Source organism: Cervus elaphus, chromosome 22 (assembly GCF_910594005.1).
Source record: "Cervus elaphus chromosome 22, mCerEla1.1, whole genome shotgun sequence".
NCBI classification, from domain to species: Eukaryota; Metazoa; Chordata; class Mammalia; order Artiodactyla; family Cervidae; genus Cervus; species Cervus elaphus.
Window position 1 is genome coordinate 57189458 of NC_057836.1, and position 23488 is coordinate 57212945.

Consider the following 23488-nt stretch of genomic DNA (forward strand, 5'->3'; position numbering starts at 1 on the left):
CCATTACACATGAGAGTTATTGTGCTAATAATACTTTTAGGACAATATTTTAATATTATAATGTTAATGCTAATGTAAAGTATGAAGTATATTTTAGGAAATGCAGCCATTTAAATTTGGACTAAACCTAGTAATTAAGTGAGTGTGTGTGTGCATTCTGAATCAGGTATTGACATCTATTTCCATTGGGCTTGAGACAATATAGTTTAGTAAGACAGGGACATACTAATAAATGATTAACCAGACTGAGATTTCTTGTTCAGCTTAAGAAAATTTCTGGAAGTTCATTAAACATAACTATAAGCTCCACAATTGCGTATTGTGGTTCTAAAGAACTCTGAGAGCTGACAGTTAATAAAATGGGCTCAGAAGGTTCAATGTACATGAAGAAGACAGAGCTGGCTCTTAGTAAGATGTAGAGAGCAAAGAGTAGAACAGAAAGAAGGGATCAGGTGGTATGAGTGAAAAGGAACACAAAGCAAGAGAAAGAGAAAGAAGGTTTTGAGTTTGATGCCTGTGTGGGAAATACTTAAAAGATCTTGAGTAAGGGAGAGACATATTTAACATAAAAGTGAGCAAATATGACTCTGAAGGCTGCAATGGGTTTTACAGACATGAAAAAAATGAAAGGGTAAGCAACATGTCTAGGAATCTAGTGACAAGGAACATAAAGACCGCCATTTACATCATTTGATATTCTACCCTAGTATTCTGCCCTGTGGGCTTCCTTGGTAGTTCAGATGGTGAAGAATCTGCCTGCAGTGAGGAAATCTGGGCTCAATGCCCTACAGTAGGGAACGGCAAGCCACTCCAATGTTCTTGCCTGGAGAATTCAGAGAAGGCTGGTGGCCTACAATCCATGGGGTCACAGAGAGTCAGAGACAAATGAGCGACTCATACACACACACACACACACACACACACACGCACACACACACACACACACACATTTTGCCCTGTGCACCAAAGTGTGGAGTTGATTTATATGCCATTGACAGTAATTTCAGATGATTAGAGATACATCCACTCTCCATTATTCATTTAAACCTGAGGTCGCAATCCATAGGTCAGAATTCACAGCTCTCGTGTGTGTGTGTGTGTGTGTGTGTTAGAGGGAGAAGGTTGTTACACAAAGGATCATTGTTGAATATTTGAACGTTACCAACTAGTTTCACAGAAACATCTGAATAACTTTATAACCAGAAGATCTTTAAAAGTTAAAATCACAAGACCTGGCATTGCCATATTTTTAGATAACAAAGCATTGTCTTAGTTTTCAGACAGGCCATGCCTTTTCCATTTTGCCACAGTCCCCACTATTCTATATCATTGCCATGAGTTCCCTTCACTATTAATGTGAGGGTGGCTCATTGGAATTCATAAATCTTAGATTTAAATCTTACAAAACGGATTTATGTTTTGGAACAATTTTTCCCAAGTAGTTTCCTTTTCCATGTAAAGTACTAATCAACAAGGTTCATCATCAAATATCTTCACTGCTTATGAAGAATTTTCATATATTAATATGATCCATATATTAATATGATCCCATAAGCTAGGCAAGGTCCATATCATTTCCACCATTTTACAGATGAAAGACAAGAAGTTGGGCTTCCCTGGTGACTCAGTTGGTGAAGAAATCATCTGCAATGCAGGAGACCTGGGTTCAATCCCTGGGTTGGGAAGATTCCCTGAAGGAGGGCCTGTCAACCCACTCCAGTATTCTTGCTCGGAGAATCTGCTATGAGATGCAGACATCCCTAAGCTGACTTTTGGTATGTATGCAAGTTGACATTAGGTCTTAGATCTTTCATCTTCTGGTAATTGGTCTTCCTGCTCATCAAAGCTACCCGATCTATATTCTAATGCTTATATTCTGGAGTTTATAGAATCTACTGTCTTAGGAAATCCATTCCTATCTCTCATATTTGCTCAACATTTTCCCCTACTCCATCCTATCCCTAGACTCCATATTTCACCCAATCTAGCCTCTAGCTTTAACTGATATTTCAACTCCAAACTAAAACCTTACTTCCTAAGGAGACTCTTACAGACACCCCGAGACCCGTATGTACTCTCTCCTTGGTTGCACCCACTGTACCCTCTACTGAACCTGTTGGCACATGCTTTACACTGGATGAGTGTCTGTCTCCCTGTCTGGGTCTTAAGTGCTACAGGATAAGAAGCACTATTTCTCATTCAGTGCTGTGTCTCCAACCCTTAGAAGAACTGTGTCTGGCACATGTAAAAGTCTAGTGCCAAGTTTCTGGTTTTGTGTTTAAAAATAGTGTTTTAATTATATCAGTCTAACTTAATAAGTGAACAGCGACTGACATTTATCGAGCATTTTCTATCAGCTTCTTCAGATGTTCAGACGTCTTTATTGATGTCAGAACGGCAGGATTCTGGATGGGAACAGAGTATGTGTCTGTTCAAAAATACAATCCTGGGATTCACTCTCACCACTTTCTCGGCTTGTGTAAGGATGTGCTACCTTCACGCTTTATTTGACATATACCATAGTTATGGCATCTCTTATCAATGACACTTAAATTCTTTGTGACCTCACCCAATGTCTAGTTTGTAGCCAAGAATTCTGAGACAGCAATTTAACTCACTTGGGAAATTTTCCTGTTATTTAATATAATCTTTTTTCTTTGTTGGCTTTGTCTAAACTGTCAGTTAGCAATAAATGGTCTTTATTCTTAAAAAGTGCTTATTTACTTTTTTAAAAGTACCATACTTTTTCCTGGGATCCTCAAAAAAACAAAATAAGGCAGGGGGAAGGATATTTTAAAACATTTTCTAATCTCCTTCTAGTTTTATTCATTTTCTTTATTTTTTTAAACAGAAGCCGCTGTTTGTCAAGGTTCCTATAGCCAAAACTCATTAACTATAAGCTTTCTAAAAAATAAAACGCTATCTTAGGTATGTCTTATAGATCTTTGAGGCAAGGCTAAAGCCCTACTTAACAGTAGGAACTCATTAACTACTAATGAATTTTATTGTAGGGGAAGAAGGAAATAAAAACCATCAGCAGATGGTAAATTTTTGAAACTAGAAGAAAGCTGCTGGCTATCAATATGGCAAAGATAGTCAGTAGGGAGATATTGAGATCATAAATAAAATTTTGCTTTAAACCACTCCTAATTCCACTGGGAGACTTAGTGAGTCCTAAGAAAACACATCATGAATGAAAACCCAAGGAAAGTGACACTGTGCAAAAGTATTGATACGTCTTTAGGAGTGTAGAGTTAGTCACTCAGTCATGTCCAACTCTTTGAAATCCCATGGACTGTATCCCATCCCTCTGGGCTCCTCTGTCCATGGGATTCTCCAGGCAAGGATACTGGAGTGGGTGGCCATTTCCTTCTTCAGGGGCTCTTTCCAACCCAGGGATAGAACCTGGGTCTCCTGCATTGCAGGCAGATTCTTTACCTTCTGAACCACCAGAGAAGCCCATGTGTTTACCATTACTAAATTTAAAATGCTTCTTGATTTTTCTATACCTAGGCTGCATGTCACTCATTTTGTGAAGCACTTTCCAACTCTATACCCCAAGTGAGTAACTTTTCCTACATTCACAGGTCAGTCCATCCCTGTTTATTGTAGCAGACGCTACAAAACTCTAAATCTATCTCTGCATCCCTCTGCCTCCCCAATCAGGCTGGAAACTCTTTGAAGATGGAATCAAGCCCTCACAATTGTGTCTCCCATATGACCCAGCATATGGTATACACTCCATAAATGAATGATCACTGTGGGAATGACTGCAGCAAATCTAAATAACAAACTAGATACCGAGATAGGGCCTTGCTTAAGGACAAGAATGGCGTTTCATTAGTATTTCAGGGTACTGAGATAGCCAATGTCATGGTCAGCAAAGGGCTCCATTATGAGAACAAATAAAGATCCTCTGTATTTTCTGCCATTATTTTTACCTCCACTGGCTGCAGAGAATCAGTGACACAACACAACACGATGATCGATCCAAACAGATCCTCAAATCTAGCACCTCTTCCGAGAAGCTAAAACTCAATTAAGATTAACCATAACCAACGCTGTGCATCCTCAGTCACTCTAGTCCTGTCTGACCCTTTGCAACCCTGTGGATTGTAGCCCAGCAGGCTCCTCTGTCCATGGGATTCTCCAGGCAAGAACGGGAGTGGATTGCCATGCCCTCCTCCAGGGGACCTTCCTGAACCCCTATCGAACCCATATCTCCTGCGTCTCCTACATTGCAGGCAGATTCTTTCCAGCTGAGTCACCAGGGAAGCCCCATAGCCAACACTAATACCATGTAAATGCAGCATCAACAGCCGTCATACGCTTGGAAAGGTGGGCTAGGAATCAGGCAAAAACTAAGCATTTTCTTGAAATCCGGGATACAATTCTGCTAATTAACATCAAAAACAGCGACTCTGACATCTTCTGTTTATCAAGCCTCTCCCCCTCATCCATCTCCTGCAGACGCTTCTCCAGATGGACGTGGAGACAGGCAGCTGCGGCAGACCCCGTCCTCCCCTGGGAAACATGTGTTCGCTGTTTTCACGGCCGTTCTATTTAAGACTCGCTTTTAGGAATGCCAAAAAAGGGACCATGGTGAAGCTGACTTGCTCTGCCCAGCAAGAAGAAGCAGGTGGCAAGCATTTCTCTAGTCACAGTGGAAACTAACCAGAACTGTTTGCTTTGCTGGCTTTGTTATCATACTTCTTTTCACTTCTTTCACCTACTTGGAGACAGTGGGAGAGAATATTAATGAATCTATACAACAATGAACATGTCCTCTGGAGAGAAAGTGATATACTCTCAATACGGGGCTATCTCTATTATATCAAATAAGCTAATTTATAGTGGTCTACATTTCTCAGTTATGGAGGTTACAAGAGGATAGGCCTTCATGTAATAGCCACATTCCATACAAAATTAATTTCGTTCCTGTGGGTATGTTGTTACGACATTCTATTTAACTTCAGTTAGATTAAAACACACACACACACACACACACACACACACACACACACAAAACAAGGGCCCTGACTTTTAACCATGTTTTAAAGTATATTTCCAACCTGGGTATTATTAAATTGAATCTATGGCTATAAGACTTCTGTTGCTGAGTGAGGAAACTGTCTCATCTTCATATTTCAAAGGCTGAAGACAGCGCTCCCCAAAGCACTGTCTGCATGCGTGCTGGAGCAAGCAGTTGCTACTGATCCACCATGAGATCGGCCAGAAACTGCGAGCAAGGGTTTGGAAGCGCCTGGAGCCATGTAAGAGCAAGTCAATGTTCGCTGAATCTTATAATAAAGAATTATTTGTGTTTTAGACGCCTTTTCTAACTTTATCTTTCCGGCCATTCACTTTTATCCTATTTTATGAAAGCATTAATCTGCATCAGATTGTAAATGAAGAGGGAACATGACTCAGAACGCAGCGGTGGCTGGTGTGCAGGGTCAGGCAGGCCTGCAGGAGACTCTGGTGCTACCTACCACCCAGAGCCACGGGGACAAGTTGTTTCAACCCCCTGTGTCTCAGCTCTTATCTGCAAAATGCATGAAATGCTTTTTATATCCCAGGATCTGTGGGGAAAAAAACGAAGACACTGGCTTTGGGGTCTGCCTTCAGTTTCCTCGAGTGTAAAATGAATATAATAATACCATATCACAAAGCTGCTATAAGGATTAGCTAACTGGGTAATGTTTGTAACTCAGCACCTACTTGGAATCTACTAAAACCCCAAAGTTAGCAGTTATTATTATTGAAAGTGTTTTTGTTTTTTTTTAAGCATAGTAGGTACTTGATACATACTAGCTATCATCTCTTCTCATTTGTGTAGAGGATCTTATTATGGTTCATGGGCTCAGTCCAAACTTCTGAGTGACCAAGGAGCATTTCAGACTGACCATGCTGCACACAGATGCTCAAAAGAAAGATCTGGGGCCTTTGAGAAAACAGTTTGTGGATCTAGCCCATCCAGACAGGCCCCTTCTGTACTTCAGTAGGCGTGTCTCCTCTTGCAGTTTCATCTAAGAATTTCTGTCTGGGCTGTCTCTGCATTATAGGGCATGATGCTGGCAAAAGGCAATGGACAGAGGTATCATAAGAATACACAAAAGAGCTATTTTAATTTAGGTAATAAGGAAAAAAGTCAAAGGGAGAGAATCCTGTCTCCTCTTTCACAAATTACTAAACATAATGCATCTTTTCATGTCCTTCCAGAGAAATGTTGCTTGAGAAGACAATCACAATGGTTGAAAAGAAGACCAAAACAGCCTCTACCCCACTTGTGAGTTTATAAGACACTTTCAGCTGAGGCTTACAACGCAAACCAGTGTCCCCTCCATTGACCAACTGAAGCTGAGAAATGATTTTCCAGCCAGAAGTCCTTTGTGTAGGCACACCTGAAACGTGAACCTAGTCCTTCAAATCCTCAGGCCTCGGCACAGAAAATATAGGTAAAGTAGAGGTACATTAAAAAAGAAGACTATTTCAGGAGCATGTCTCAGAACAATAGTTTGATGTGTAAAAAACTTTACATCATGAATACAGTCTTTAGTGAAAGAAATACAGTGAATAACCAAGAATGAATACATGAGTGGATATATATCTAAAAGTAAAGAAGAGTATTAGGAAAAAATGTTCAAAGGATTAATGCATGTGGTCTAAGGCATCACTAAATGCAAAACCCATACTCACAAATGGAAAGCAGACAGACATTCCTAAATGGCCCCAGGGCTTAGAGACAGGCAGCCTTTGAGGATGTCAGACAACCTCCAGAAGAGCCCATGCAGGCGCCTGGGCAGCAGAAGGATCCTTACTCCTTGGCTCAGTTAACTGTTCCCACTCTGGGGAGACTTCCAAAAGGCAAAGGAGACATCACACTGTCGAGCAAACTTCTCCAGCTGCTCCCCGGCGCCTGGAGTCTCATCAGCTCTGCATCTGATCTTTGATAAGAGGTCCGTGACCCTGACGAACACAATGGCTCAAATGTTCTCAGTCATCCAGGCCTTTGTGGGGATAACTTTCAGGTCCTTACTTGAAAGGAGGTATTACCAGTAAAGGCAAGAAGAGAGGCAAGCACCGGGCATTCAAAGACAGTCAGGAGAGAAGGCAGCTACTCAATAAAAGCTGGCAATGCTGAAGGTAGCTACTGACCTTTCACAACTTTGCCTCAGATTAGCCATTATTCTTTGAATAAGGCACTGGTTAGAAAACTGTAAACAGCGTATGCATGTATCTGCACTGACATGCAAGAAAAATTAGTAATAATCTGATCACTGCTTGTATTTATTGACCTCTTACTATCTACCAAGCACTGTGTTTTACACTCATTATTCTGTTTAATCTTTACAGCAACCAAATGGGGGTGGGTATGACTGCTTTCCTCATTTTATAGCTGAAGAAGTAAGTTTAGAAACTGTTTTTACAGTTAGTAAGTGGTAAAACAAGAATTCAAACCAGTCAATCTAATTTCAGTTTAACAACTACCTTTGTGCACCAAATTTAAGCTGCAGTGTTTTCATCATGATACACACACACACACACACACACACACACACACACCAATATTCTAGACCCAGTTCCAGGCGGCACTAGTGGTAAAGAACCCACCTGCAAATGCAGGAGATGTAAGAGACGCGGATTCAGTCGCTGGGTCCAGAAGATCCCCTGGAGGAGGACGCAGCAACCCACTCCAGTATTCTTGCCTGGAGAATCCTATGGACAGAGGAGCCTGGTGAACTACAGTCCATGGGGTCGCAAAAAGTTGAACATGACTGAAGCAACTTAGCACTCAGTAGCAAAGAAGCCAGAGCCTTCCACTTATTGCACTCTTAATCTCCTGGTTTAATATACATCAAGTATACAAAAATTGGATTAAGAAGCAAAAGAATGCAGCAGGAAAAACAGGAAACAAGGAGAGAAAGAGTGAAAGTGGGAGGACATAAAACTTTAAGTGTGGAACATCTATCAAAGTAGAAATGGGAAAAAAAGAACTTTTTGTAGCTCTGAAAAATAGACAATAAAAATGTAACCTTCTAAAGGAATTGCTTTTAGTGCAACAAAAATCCTACAGATTTGATGGGGCTTTTTACTAAATTCTGACAATGCTCATCTAAAATCCCTAGGTAGAAAATGTACACAGTGCGGGTAATTATAGTGATTTACATTTCACCTATCTATTGCCAATTCATCTGGCTCACAAACTCATATATCTCTGCTCTCTGCTTTTCAGACTTGAATGGGACTATCCAGAGTATGTGACTGTGCTGGGGGAGGGGTAAGATAGTGCTTGGCACATAGGAGAAGCTCAGTAAATGTGGAGCCCAAGAAAAGTAAATTAAAAGTTTGTCAAATAATAAAGCAATCACTATACATAACGAATAAAATATTTAAAAATGTAAGTGAATGTCTAACCTAAAACTTCAAATTAAAAATGGGCTTGCTCTGGCACCTGTTTGGGGCAGCACCCCACTCCCCAGGCTCTAGAGAGTCCCTGTTCTCTCATTTCCACCATTTTTATTACTTGGCTGAAAAATCTGGACAAGTATATACATATGAATATGTGTGTGCACATATGCAAACTGGTCATGGATCACTGACCTTCATATTTAAACATGAATTGGCTTAAAGGATCTGTTGTCTTTATGTTATGTTAGAAGGAAATGGTGCATCTTTCCTCTTAGCTCATTAACAGGCAGCACCATGGCCCCTAAGAACCACAGTAGCTAAAACGTAACCGTTTCTTTCCCTCTCTCCTCATCATGACAATTATGTTGTGATTCATAATTCATGCAATCATTTGATCCAAAAACAAAAGAAAGACACTTAGTACTCCAGCATGTTGCATTCAACAAATCAGAAAAAGAAACACACACATACAAAAAGATAGAAATGTAAAAAAAAAAAAAAAAATCATTCTTATCCCCCACCCTTCTATCGCTTGCCTATAGAAGGGATGGCTATCAACCATGACTATACTGGGACAGGGTTTTGAAAACCAGAAAGCACTAACTAACCAGATGTGCAATCTCATGCTATTAGGCCACTGGGAGGTCACTTCATCCACTAAAGTCCAGCCGTCTCAAGTGTCCCGAAGACTCTGGCTATCCTCATGACAACGTTGGTTTAGCTAAGCAAAGAACTACATGATAATCTGAAATATTTTGAACTTATTGATCCTAAACCTTTCTTTAGAAAATAAATGAGTGTTCGAGATTCTTCAAGGACCCCAAGGGATATTTATAAATAGAAAATCTTTGTCAGCTTAAGGTCAAATTGGCTAAAGAATCTGTTTAATGGCTAAAATGGAGGGACCTCACACTCCTGAAAAAAATTCAGATATAGTCATGGCATGGATATCCTTAGGCGTCTCATCATTCATATATATGTATGCATGTGTATGCATACATATATATAAATGAAAAAATATATGTGAAAACATATATTTATCAATTGAAATTTTGCTAACATTTTAAAGGAGAGTTATTTTTCCATGGCACTCTCTGTTAACTTTTGATTGAGTCTGATAAGAAATAGCCATAGGATGGTCATAGAACATAAAAGAAACTAAATTTATACTTCACTGTAAGAAGGTACAAGTATAACCTCTAACTCCAGTGAAAGAAGAGGTTTTGTAAAATTCATTTATTATATGGCATGTGGGCACCATCTGAGGAATATTTTGATTTATTCATAAAGCCTGCTATAGCTGTATCTCAATAATCTGATGTATCGCAGAGCACTAGTCTTCCCACCTTACATGTATATTACATTTATCCCTCCAAGATGACTCTTACATCGTACCCTTAAGCCTCCTTAAAAATATATTCAGTACAAATGCAAAATGATATTATTGATCCCAATTTCGCCACTCACAAGGAAATCACCTCCGAGGGGACAATTTCACAACCCACTGCTACTCAGGGAGAAGACTAACACCTTTCCTCATGCCTTCTGCTCCCTAAACTCTCCTCTGCAAGGATATCAGAAAAAGGCATCCAACGTGGCAGAGTGACAGGTCAAAGGGTCAGGGATCAATACAGTGATATATGTTAGGGTATTTGCTTGATTAAGTGATCTTCATAAAATATTTAAAGAGGTTTATACCTACCACTTAGGAAAGAGAAGTCAAATTAACAGAACACAGAGAAATCAATTCTCAATTTCTTGTTTTAATAGAAGCAAACAATAACACGTAAAATGTGAACCCTCACAAAAACTTATATTTAATGGTAATTTTCACCCTGCACATTTAGTTTCTGCTAACCCAGGAGGTATTAAAACTACTTGAGATTCTTCCATGACATCTGATTTAGTCAGTGGTAGGAAGTAGCCCAATAACATGCTGAGTAGAAGGAGATACCCATTTGGATTGGCAAAATCCACCAGAGTTAATCCTCAAAAGTGAAATTTCTGTATCCTATAATCAAGAGTCGCTGGGCATTTGATTAAATACCCCAGGCATTTGGTCCCCAACCTACTTTTGCTTCTCCCCCCAACTGGCAAACAAGAGAAATGAGACCAAGAGCCTGAAGAAAGAAAGCAGGCACTTTAATACAGAAATGCTTTTACCTGCCGCACCTGCTGTGAACGAAATGGGCTGGGCTTTCAACACGTTAGTCAGCTTAGCTCTCAGCTGGGGGCGCTGGGAAAATGGAGCCACGCAGTCTTACTGCTCTGTTTCTGCTCTTTAAGGGCCAACTGGAGTACAACAGTGGAGTCAAAGGGAAACAAAAGAGAGATGGATCCAGAAAGAACCCGAAGGAGGAGAACAAAGCAAGCAAAGGAAATGGTAATGAGCCGAAGACTGCTCACCCAAGCTGGCCTCCCAGACTATTTTCACACTGAAGATAATTATGCTTCCATTAATTGCCACTTTCCCCCTCAAAAACTCGTGTTTTACAAACTACAAATTATCTAGTGGAAATTCTTCTTTGCAACATGTTAGGAAAAGTCATAGGATGTACTTAATCCAAAGAGAGAATGGCTGCTATTACACTGCTCAGACTTCGATAAGATATATTGTACATATTGTGGGAGAATTTTGTATAAACATAAAGCATAGTGATGTTAAAAACACTAAGCTTTCTGGGCTTCAAAAAAGAGTCAATGATATCTTTTTTGATGTATGACAGTATCTGTACCAAATAGAGACAACTAGATATTTGAGAATCTTCACACTGTATCTACGGGCACCTGGAATTTTCCATATGTTTGACTCCTTCATCACCTCTCCATCATATTTTGTACTTTTTTTCTTCCCATGCAGAATTTACATTATTATAACAGTAAACACAAGGCTCCCACTTACCATGAAATCTTTAGTTCCCACTTTAATTTTAGAATACTTCAAAGCAAGCATTTCATTGTCTTTGGTTTGATCACATTTAAGAATTCACACATCAAAAGTTAAACTTCTTCAAAGGTTAGAGAACAGTTTGCCTTTTCCCCCCAAAAGAATTACCATGTACATAATTTATTTTTGCTTAAATATGCATGATACACTGAGTTATAATTGTCTGAGCTGGAAAGGATGGGAAAACAATACAAAGAATATAATTTATGCAGAAATAAAATACATTAAACAGCCTAGCTTTAAATCCCTCAAACTGGTCACCTCTGAGACAACGCATGTAAAGTTTTATATTATGGTTTTCTGTGTCAAACTGAAATGCAAAATTTTCTTTGGGCTGGGATCATAATAAATAAAATTAACTGTAATCTCAACTTAATGAGACATAATAAAATCTTACCTCATACGATGGGACATCTAGAATGTTGCACTTTCCATGTTATTCACTAATAATGCAGTGGCAACTTTCTAATAGTCTTTCTTTTAGAACATTGTTTTCTTGGGTAATCAGAGTCAGGGTATTAACCAAATGATGGAAAGTTAGAATGCAAATTATGAACAATTTTTGCGGTTGCTATTGCTTCAGCCAATCTGAAAGTTCAAGATCAGAAAAAAAGTGCTAAGAATTTCCCACTGGATATCAAAATAGAAAGAAATATTAAGATAATGCTATACATTACCACAAACTTGCTAGCATTTCATATTTTTAACTTCCTTATAATCAATTTTTGATCCCACAAAGTGTGAAAATCCTAATTTTATCCACCCTCAGACATGGCAAAGTGGTGGTAATTTGGCAGTTTTCTACTTGGAGGCCTGAATTATCTTCCTTGGTCATCTACTCTGTTCAAATTCATTATGAAAATGAGCAATTTACCACCTCACTTCACATGAGGAAGACAATACCATAGAATGTAGGTCCCAGGGTAGAACAATCAAATGCTACCTGGGGACAGATGAGCAAGCTAGAGCACGTGTGAGTACCTTAAACTGCTCCAGTGATTCTTCTACTTATAAAATGATTTCTATACTCCCCATTATGAGTTCCAAAAACATATGCTTGGCAGCAAGAGCCATGAGCATATATCATGTTCAACTGCCGGAAGCCAACTCACAATATATTGCTTACCTTGTAGAGATGGAGCAGCATAGGGCTCATAATAGGATGAGTGATGCATAAAATGTTCTTCAGCTCACGTCCCCTGGGATTTATGTTTCCAAACCTAGGAACACCGTCTGCCTGCATGGACGGAACGCTAAGCAATGCAGTCAAACCACCGATGCATTAGGTATAGTTTTTCAACTTTGTGAAAGCTAGAAGAAACCCTAAAATAAGTACACAAACAAGCAACTACGTGTCTAAAAATTCTGGCACAGATTAGCAGGAAGAATACACAGTTTAAATTAGGAAGATCAGTAATGGGCACATATTTTTAAATTTGATTGCATAAGTGACATGCCTTTTCTTAGAAACTGAAGGAATATTGCCTCCTTGGTTATAAATTTATAACAGAGACTGTTTTGTATTGTACAATATAAGTATTCCACAAGGAAATCACTGGATCTGAATTATAGATAAGATGTTGGTCAAAAGATCAATTTTTTTTCCCCAAAGGAATAAAGAAAAGAAGTGAATCTAAGAAAAATATATGAGAAAAATATATGGTCCAAATTCTCATTGGATTGGCTCATTTAATTTTTTTGGAAAAAAAGTCACCAATTTTCTAAAGGCATAGTTTCAAGTCAGACTTGTTTCCAGTCTAAATTTAGCCTCCATTCCTTGTGTCATATTTCTTCTGGTATGAGAAGGAAAATCAATGCCCTTACTCACCTTTGGAAGAATTTCACTGCCAAGCCTCCATGGTTCTACGGGATTCAATAATCCGTGCCTCAATATCGATTTTTCTCTGACACCTGTAGAAACAGCCTCTCCTTCCTTTCTAACAAAATATAGCAACAAAAGTTGTATAGTTTCTGAATAAATTAAAGAGGCTACTAAGCACAACTTCATCCTGCAAGGAAATGTGGTTTACACTTTCTAAAAAAAATCATTAGCTTCGCTTGATTTTTCTGAGCCACTTAACTTTTCAAGGATAACATGAACATAAAGTTTTAAAACACAACTTGAGTGTTAACTTTCTTAAGTATGTTGCAACTAACACATATGTTACAATTAGTACTTATTTTTCTAAGAAAATAGACCAATGGTAAAGCCTATCAAACTTCAATTCCCAATTTAAAAATACGTCCAAAATAAAAACCTTTTTTAAAAATGAAAAATCACAATCATGCGTTGAAAATCAAAAGTTCTGATAAAACAGAAGACCCTTCCAGGCAGTGGAATAGAGCATATCGAATCCTACGAGAGAGGGTGGGTTACACTTCGGGGTGTGTTCTTTAACATTAAAAGAGCTAGGAGAACAGGCAAGAGTCATCAGTTTCCTTGAGGAACATAAATATATACATAAAAAAAAATCTAAACCCAAGAAGTCATGTTTCCAGCATTCTTCACACACCTGATTTAAACTTCAAAGGTACATATTTCACCCTGGGCAGATTTCTTTGGGCTTATCTGAATACACATTTCTCGAAGCCACTCTGCGCCGCTGAGTGGAGTCACTACAAGTTGGCAAACCACTCCGTCACTCACTCCATGAGGCTGCAAATCTGCAAGATAAAAAATGCAGTGTTAAAACAAATTCCCGTTTCCTTCGCTTTTCCTTGTAAAATCCTAGAGAGGAAAACAAAGCAGGCTGTTTCTCCCAATATACGTGACATGTGGCATCTTGGTGAAAAGTGACATAGCCACGCTGCCCGTGACAGGCTTAGTGGTGAGACCTGACAGATATAAACCTGCAAGAACAACCTCCCTGCCACAGATATTTAAGCTCATGTTAAAACTTTGATTGGATCGTCCCTTGATTAGCTTGCGCAACAGTGAGTGCTACTGCCTTTCAAGTTCATTAGAAGTTGTGGCATTCTTCACATTACTGTCCATTTAAGCTCCTGTTTCACTGAAACATAGGCATTTTAACTGCTCATCAAACCTGTGCACATTTTTGAGTTAAAGAACAGATCAGTCCAGACTCCAGTTCTCAAAGAAGTTCCATCGTTTATCAGGCCATGTCTACACTGGCTGAGCAAAGCGCTCGGTTCAGAAGGAGAAGCGCCTTTGGCAGCTAGAGTCCACATAGCTGATCCACGGAGGCTCGGGTGGAGGTTCTGCACCTAATTACACAAGCATTTGATGAGAACGACCCAAGATGACAAATAAGGCATGGCGTGATTGTTATTCTAATTTATTTACATGGTAGTCATTTAGGATGCAATTCAAAGACCCTATAAAAAATAAGAATGCTTACACTTCACAGGTGACAATGAATGTGGGTATTTTTTTTTCTCTCTTTTTTATTTATTTATTTATTTATTTATTTATTAGTTGGAGGCTAATTACTTCACAACATTTCAGTGGGTTTTGTCATACATTGACATGAATCAGCCATGGAGTTACACGTATTCCCCATCCCGATCCCCCCTCCCACCTCCCTCTCCACCCGATTCCTCTGGGTCTTCCCAGTGCACCAGGCCCGAGCACTTGTCTCATGCATCCCACCTGGGCTGGTGATCTGTTTCACTATAGATAGTATACATGCTGTTCTTTCGAAACATCCCACCCTCACCTTCTCCCTGAATGTGGATATTAAAATAGTTGATAATTCAACATTTGGTTGAATCCAAGTCATATTCTTCCTAAACAAGACAGTGATGGCATGATTTTAAAATGCAGTACTTTTTCTTAACTGGTCTAGATAAAGCTTATGGCTCTGATTTTATATTTATTGAAAACAATCTTCAGAGTTCAACTAATTAAAAAGATTAGTTCAACCTCACAAAAAAATGAGTCAAAATGGTAACTGATATTTTGGAGGAAATATTTACACTGTTCTAACTTGCACTATTAAGATTTAGTAGCAACCAGGATTGCATTCTATTCTGGGGACAGTACTTTACCATCAAATCATCTTGAACATGGAGATCCTTTCATTAATTTTTAGAATAAAAAGAGATTTAGCAGAAATGTTCTTCTAACAGCTATGAAATTATAGGCTTCCCCCTCCATCCACCCAAACACACTCCACCCTGTGAAATAATAGATACAACATTAATCACGTTTGGAATTTTGCCAGAATTCCCCCATGGGTGAGCAGGGAGTGTTGGACCAAATTGCCTTGAAGGAATAAAGCCTCTCTCACTCCCACAGATGCCTCAGAGTGTGTTAGGGATCATCCATTCCAACCCTTTGAAGAAAGGAGGAATGTGTGGGAATGAATCAGAACTGTGCTCTCAAAGCTTCACTTTACAGTCCCCCAAAATAAATTAGCCATGCTTATGCTATGTAACCCCCAAACTCTAGTTACCCTAATGCAGGTAGAATTATCTCATCCCCCCCTTTTTTTGCTACTCTTATCTTCAGATTTTTAGGTTTGGGGTTAGTCTCTCCATTAAATAATCATTCGAGTTAGATGCTAAGGTCCCCTTGGCTGGGAGCAAAATCCCACCTCCAGAACGAGTCATGAAAAGACATTTGTTGGCTAACTTCTAAACTACCACTCATTCTAAAACCAAAATAAATCTAGGTGATCTAAGAATCACTTTACATAGCCAAGTCTATCTAAGATAAATTGAATCTGGTATCTTTTGCCATACAAAAGCCCTAAGAATGTCTAAATATAAAACCACTGTTGATATTTTTGCCACACCGTGTCTGAGCACCTCATGATGTTGATCGTGTCATGATGACGATGACGTCATGACGTCGGTGGTGATGATGACGTCATGACGATGATGGTGACGATGATATCATGATGACAATGGTGGTGATGATGATGATGAAACAACAAACAAACTTGGTACTTACTGTGTGCCAGACACTGTTCTAAATACTTTATAGACATGAACTCATTTAATCCCTATAACAACTCTGTCAGGTGGGTGCTACTATCTCTCTTTACAGATAAGGAAACAGAGTCACAGAGGCACCAAGGAACTCACTCCAGATCACTCCAGAGCCAGAACTCACTCTGGGTCAGAAATTGATAGGATTTGAAAATGGAAGGATTTGAATCCGGGCAGTCTGGCTTCAGAGTCATGTGACACTGATTTTCCTGTCCTTGCCCGGCCACAGCCACCAAACCAATGTCATTCTGTATCGAGATTCATATCTAAACGTGGTATGAATGAGCCCCAGGCTCATTTATCCACTTCTTCCTGGGACATTTTTGTCTCTATGGAGCCAGCATCTCCTTCTGTCAGAACAAGTTCAATGTACCTCGGAGCAAAACGGATTCTCACTGATCATCATTTGGGATACTATTTACTCCTTTAAAATTTAAATTCTGGAAGATGTTCACTGAACATAAGATATATATCAAATCATAAAAGGAACTGCAAGAATGGAAAATGATTGAATGGGGACTTTCAGTAGAGCATGTACCTAATTGTAGCCGAATGGAGTCAGGCCTCCTGAGGTCAATTCCTAATGGTACTACTTTTGACAAGTTGCATGAGCTATTTACTAGTATCTCTCGGCAACCTAATTTCCTCATCTATAAAATGGGAATAAAAATGGTATTACCACTGAGGGTTATGAGGATTAAATAAACTAATCCCCATAAAATGCTTAACCTAGTGCATGGCATGTAGCAAGCACTCAAAAAAAAAATATATAGTCTTGTTATTATTACATTTAGTTTGTATAGACTAGACTTGAGCTGCAACTAAGCACGTACCATCAAAAGTTTTACCATTTCAGTGTAAAAGCATTAATATAGATTTTAGGAATATTGGTTGTGGTCACAGGCAATTCTTTCAACCCAGGGACAATTTGGTTTTTAAAATTCACCGTGACATAGCTCCACAAATAATTTCATTCCCCTCTATTTGGTGAAAGCACAGACAAATTACAGAATATGAAAAAATCATCAGAGCTTAAAATTTTGTCAGAAACTCACTTCAAGAGCCAGTAGGCTTTTCTATATGGCTAACTTTTAAGTAGCATAAAAGGATGACTTGCTTAATTGTTTGTCTTTTATATCACAATTCATATTTTTGCACGGAATTACTGAAGAGACATTGACGCAGACAACAAAGATGCAACTTTAACAACTGCACAGTTCAGCAGCAGGAAGTATCCACACTCCCCACTTGTCCTTTCCTTCTCTGCTCCCTTCTTTTCTTTAGATTCTAAAAACTTACGCTTATGCTTAAGCCCTGACTCTTTCAGGTCAAAAGGGAGACTTAGAAATGGCTACTTAGGAACCCAAAATAGAAATTTCCATCGAAGAGAGAGTAATGTAAGCACTAGAAGAAGATGACTCGCAGAATGCCCACTAGCATCGGGCTCTTCTGTGAATTATACAAAGAAAAAGGAACAGATTGGAACCTTTTTTTCTTTCAGTTCTAAAATGGACACGGTCACCAGAGAGAGAAGAAGCAGCCTGGAGGTCCCCAAAGAGAACTACAGAGAAGCTATTTGAGGTAAAGCTCACACTTTCACCTGGATATTCCCAGGATGCACTGAATATTCCCAGGATACAGTGAATATTCTTTTTTGTTCCAGGGACCATGGGACTTGAGAACCACTTGCTGATCCCCAAGGGGCTAGCAGTGAGCAGGGTGTGGGGTGGGGGGCACTTGTCTCATTTCCCAGTGCCTCACACATGGGATAGGTGCTCTCTGACAATCCTGAGGAGAAGAAAGCATTGATGTAAAAAGCTAGTCAAGAATTAAAATTTCAAATAAAGGGATCAGAGTGTAGTCTCATCTGGCATAAAGAGACAGCAATAGGCATGGTAAGACAAATACACAAGGTGTTTACTTTGATCCTACATGTGCACCCCTGGAAGCTTACCACCATCAACCTTCAGAAGGCTCAGACTTGCAAACACACAAACCTTTCTTTCTGAAAGGAAGTTTTAGCAATAATCAGTCTCCAGTTCTCCAGATAACGATGGTGCATCCCAGAAAGCCATCAGCCTAAAAGATCATCGAGTCAGGGGCAATTCTAGGATTAGAATTCATGAAGGTAGAAGAAGGTTGCTGAAGTGTTGCAGAAGAAGTACATTTCCTGATAGCAATTCAATTATTCTGAGGAAAATGGAAAGTCCTGGAAACAACTGTCTTCTACTGGCAAGACAGGTCAGCCGCCTCAGCTGGGAATTATCTACATGAACGATAGAGGTGTGAGGAGATGTCCTACCTGGTGTTCTGCAACCAAGAGGATGAGGAGAACACGGGTGAGGAGGAGCCAAAGAGCACAATTTGGTTTCTCTCTTGAAATGCTGAGCCATCCGGAGCAAAGAAATGGACTGTCTCAGCAGCGCTATGGGAAGGTTATCCCACGCTCAGGCTTTCTATCTGCAAGCATAATTAAATCAAGGGAGTGATGTGCCAGGCACAAAATTATCCTTCACAAATAAAATTCTCATTTTCTTGTAGCAGTGTTATTTTTCCTCATTGCCATATATTTAGGTCTCATTTAAGGCTATTTAGGGCTGCAGCCATGAAATTAAAAGACGCTTACTCCTTGGAAGGAAAGTTATGATCAACCTAGATAGCATATTAAAAAGCAGAGACATTACTTTGCCAACAAAGGTCCATCTAGTCAAGGCTATGGTTTTTCCAATGGTCATGTATGGATGTGATAGGTGGACTGTAAAGAAAGCTGAGTGCTGAAGAATTGATGCTTTTGAACTGTGGTGTTAGAGAAGACTCTTGAGAGTCCCTTGGACTGCAAGGAGATCCAACCAGTCCATCCTGAAGGAGATCAGTCCTGGGTGTTCATTAGAAGGAATGATGCTGAAGCTGAAACTCCAATACTTTGGCCACCTCATGCGAAGAGCTGACTCATTTGAAAAAACCCTGATCCTGGGAGGGATCAGGGGCAGGAGGAGAAGGGGACGACAGAGGATGAGATGGTTGGATGGTATCACCGACTCGATGGACATATGTTTGAGTAAACTCCGGGAGTCGGTGATGGACAGGGAGGCCTGGCGTGCTGTGGTTCATGGAGTCGCAAACAGTCGGACACGACTGAGCAACTGTACTGAACTGAGCTGAACGCTTCCCTGGTGGTTCAGATGGTAAAGAATCTGCCTGTAATACCAGAAACTCCAGTTCAATCCCAGAGTCAGAAAGATCCCCTGGAGAAAGGGAATGGCTACCCACTCCAGTATTCTTGCCTGGAGAATTCCATGGACAGAGTGGCCTGGTGGACTACAGTCCATGCGGTCACAAAGAGTCAGACATGATTAAAGCAACTAGTACTTTCACTTTTCACTAAGGTAACTTAAATCCTTTAACCAGAGTGATTTTAGAAAGCATGTCACTTGTTTCTTATCATGTGCAAACATCAACCAATGACACTGATTTCCCAACGCCAAATGGGAAGTTACAAAAGAAAAAAAAAAAGGAGAAGAGAAAACTCAGATCTGCTGAGTGGTCCTCACTGACCACTCTGTGGACCTGCTGTCATTTCTCATTACCCTTTTTTTTATGATTGCTCACACAGATTAAACCCAGGTGATTTGGTTCTTAGTGGAATGAATGTGAATTAATTCTGATCATAAATTTTAAGGAGACAACACATCTCAGATGTTCCAAATACAATACTTACCTTTATCTGTGGTGAAACTAGAAATTATTTTCTTTGGAAACTTTGGTTGTTTCATTTCTACTATTTTGACTCAGCAGAATAACCTGCCTATCAGTAAGGTCAGATGAGATAGAACTGGAATCTCAGGCTTCCTGTATTCATCTCCTTACCTCTACTCCACAGTTAAATATTTCTCCTTCCCTTTCATTCACAAGTTTTATAATTTCACAAAATGACAAGCCGTACAGCATGACATCAAGCTTGATCTTGCCGTTATGCCTGATTGTTCAAAATTACACTAGTCCTTGAATATTGACAAGATTCCTTTCAGTATTTTCTCTGTGGGTGTATTAGGTGGTAGTGTCAGTCTTAAGGAAATGGGGCCTCATTTCTAGGGCCACTTGTTCAATTCTTTGAAGACTGACATCACATAACCCCGCTCCCCAATCTTCTCTTCTTTATGTCCTCAGTATATTTGACTTGTCAGAAATAATTAGAAATGGCTTAATAAATATGAGACCATGCTCTTTACTGTTCCAGAATGAATGAGTGCAGAAAGCTTTGTTATGAGTTTTATTCTAGTTGGAAATTTGCATTCAGCATCAGTCATATCTCATGAACAAGCAGAGGTTCGCCCTAATGTTTCAGATTTCTATTTCTCTGAATTCAGCCCTACCTCCCAAACACTGCTTGTTCCTTATGGATAATTATTAATGGTGAAGGCACTTCTCCCTCTGAGGTGACCCTCACCTTCTTGTACCACTTTTCATATGAGCAAGTTCAAGGCAGTGACTTTCCTATGTCACTTTTTAATATCAGGGCAGCTTGTTTCAAAGCAGCATTCTGACTAGACTGGAAAAAATAAAACCAGGAGGTGATGATAAAACCTTGCGCTCAGAGCTCTCTCTTATTTCCTACTCTGTCCTTAGAATGGGCACTGCCTGTTCTTTTCATCAAAGGCCGAAAATCTGTTTTGTATCCAAGGTAAATGGAGAATGCCCACATCTCCAGTTCCTTTCAAAGCTGACTATTCTCATATATGGTAAAAAGCTATTACAAAGGGTCCCGCTTTATCACAGTCTTGGTTGTATTGTTGGATAAATAAAGTCATCTCTCTGCGAAATGCTGCATTCTGTGCACCTCTCCAGGTGGATGGAATGCAATCTAATATTGGGGACATTATCCCTTTTCACTGATAATCGGGATTACAACAAGTTTTCTGAATCTTGGATCTGTTGGTTGATATGAACTCCTCTGACAAGCTCTAGGAAAAGAACTCTGCCAGATGGGTTTACGAGTAGAGAGGCCAATGCTGGCTGAAACTCCTGCCACAATTCTGGGAGACCAGTTTCTGAGATGGCTGTGGTTTGATGGAAAAAATTCTTGACTTGAACAGATGGGATTGGGTTTCCTCTCTACCACTTATTAGCCATGTGGCTTTGAGCAAACCACACATACTCCCTGAGGCTTACTTTATAAAATGCTGGTAATAATACCTCTTGAAGCTTACATAATAAATTGGGCAGTGTATATGGCAATGAAAGCATTGGTTCATAATAAAGCCTCATACAAATGCTTGGCATTATTTCTTCTCAAATAACAACCTAGACCTAATGAGCAAATATGTCATGGACACCAAACAGAAATCTAGCGGACAAATCCACATAAAATATAATCATGTTTATTCAACACTAGGAATACAGCTTTCTTCTAAAAAATATTACCATTACTAAAATTTAATCTTATGTATATATCATATGGACAGGTGACCAATTTTCAAAAAATGATAATGCAGTAAAATCCTCAAAATGACATACAGAGTAGACATAAATTAACACTCTTTTAGTAATTCAGGAGACATTTCATTGTCGCATTGCACCTAAGGGTCATAATTATGATTATCAGTGGCTAATTTACTGGAGAAATGGTAGGAATTGAAATCACTCTGTGATATAACTGAGAATAAAATTTTAAGAATTAAGTCATGCTATCCATTTTTATACTGTCATCTGTCTCTATTTCAAAAAAGTAGCATCACTTCAGTAATACTAAGTTACCTGACCTGAGCTTTTTAGTGATTTGTGCTCTAAGGCGATGCTAACCACAGCAGAAATGTTCTAACATATCCCAAGCATGCTGCCCAAGCATAATGACATCTAGGTGTTCAAGGCAGGAGAGTTCTACTTCTCTGCATCTGGTGCATCAGGTTTGCAAAGAGCAGCAGGAAGTAACTGCAGAGGTGGGAAGCAGAGAGAAAATAATAAGCTCTGTCCTGACTAATGGATGAGACTGTCAAAAAGATGAAATGAGTTCCAGTTTGAGGAGGACTTTGAAGTTACTGACATAGAGGAATGTCAGGAAAGTTGTTACTGTAATTATTCTATTAATAGTCTCACTCAGTTTACAAAGGATAAGTTATATATAGCTTGAAAGAGAAGAATTTTTTTTCAAACGATGGTCCAGTTTATTCCTCCGTCATACGATTTTTGCTTTCTCAGCTTATCTCTCAGCTGACATGAATGACACACATAGTCTCTTCTCGTTTTCTCCTGTTTTGGCGTAGTCTGGCACAGCTGGAAGAGATGGGGAGATCTCGTAGAGAACAGAGGTGCAGGTGAATTTGGAAATTGTAAAAATAACTGTCTCTGAAGAGTAAGGTGCAAAGGGCTTCCCTTGTGGCTCGGCTGGTAAAGAATCCGCCTGCAATGTGGGAGACCTGGGTTTGATCCCTGGGTTGGGGAGATCCATCCCCTGGAGAAGGGAAAGGCTACCCACTCCAGTATTCTGGAGAATTCCACAGACTGTATAGTCCATGGGGTCGCAAAGAGTCAGACATGACTGAGCGACTTTCACTTTCATAAAGGGCTAAAGATGCTCTTTTTCAATATGGCTAAAAGCATGGAGCAATTATTGTAGGATGGTAGAATATTCTGAGGCTCGAAGTCTGCACACTATTAGCACACCATTGTCACAAAGGGCAGATACATGTCATCATGATCCCTGCTCTGAGCTTGACCATCTGAACTGTCTCCTTGAAATTAATAAATCTGCTTATGTGCATGTATGTGCAAATGCAGGCATGGGCCCTTATAGTGGTATAATTACAAATGCAAATAGTCTCAGAAAAATATCTTACAGGACACCTTTGGCACAAGGCTATCAATGATCATCTATGAACCAATGAAAAGTAAAACTAGATGAGTAAAAGTATATATTCATTTCCCTACCGTGAGGACTATTTTATCTCTTTTAAGTAATTAACGCAAGCATCTTTGGAATACTGCTGTAAGCACTTCACAGCGCTTATTGTGGGGTGGGGGGCGGGGGGAGAAAACTATGAAGTGGTTTTATAATGGGTAATACCCTCATAAACAAGAATGAGGGATATTCCAGCTAGCATGGAATGATTAATCCAGGGGATCCTCCTGACCCAGGGATTGAACCAGGTCTTCTGCATTGCAGGCAGATTATTTACTATC

The 23488-nt window shown here is 39.6% G+C and overlaps 1 long non-coding RNA gene across 1 annotated transcript in view; it reads right to left on the reverse strand.

Annotated features, from left to right (window-relative positions):
* Window positions 1–11763: 11763 nt before the first annotated feature.
* LOC122680324 overlaps window positions 11764–23488 on the reverse strand; it is a 31267-nt gene continuing 19542 nt past the window's right edge. The window contains exons 2-5 of the long non-coding RNA XR_006336677.1: window positions 13873–14023; window positions 13188–13296; window positions 12486–12596; window positions 11764–11947 (exon numbers count right to left, since the gene is read on the reverse strand). This is a non-coding gene — a long non-coding RNA (uncharacterized LOC122680324). The remainder of the gene's footprint in view (window positions 11948–12485; window positions 12597–13187; window positions 13297–13872; window positions 14024–23488) is intronic.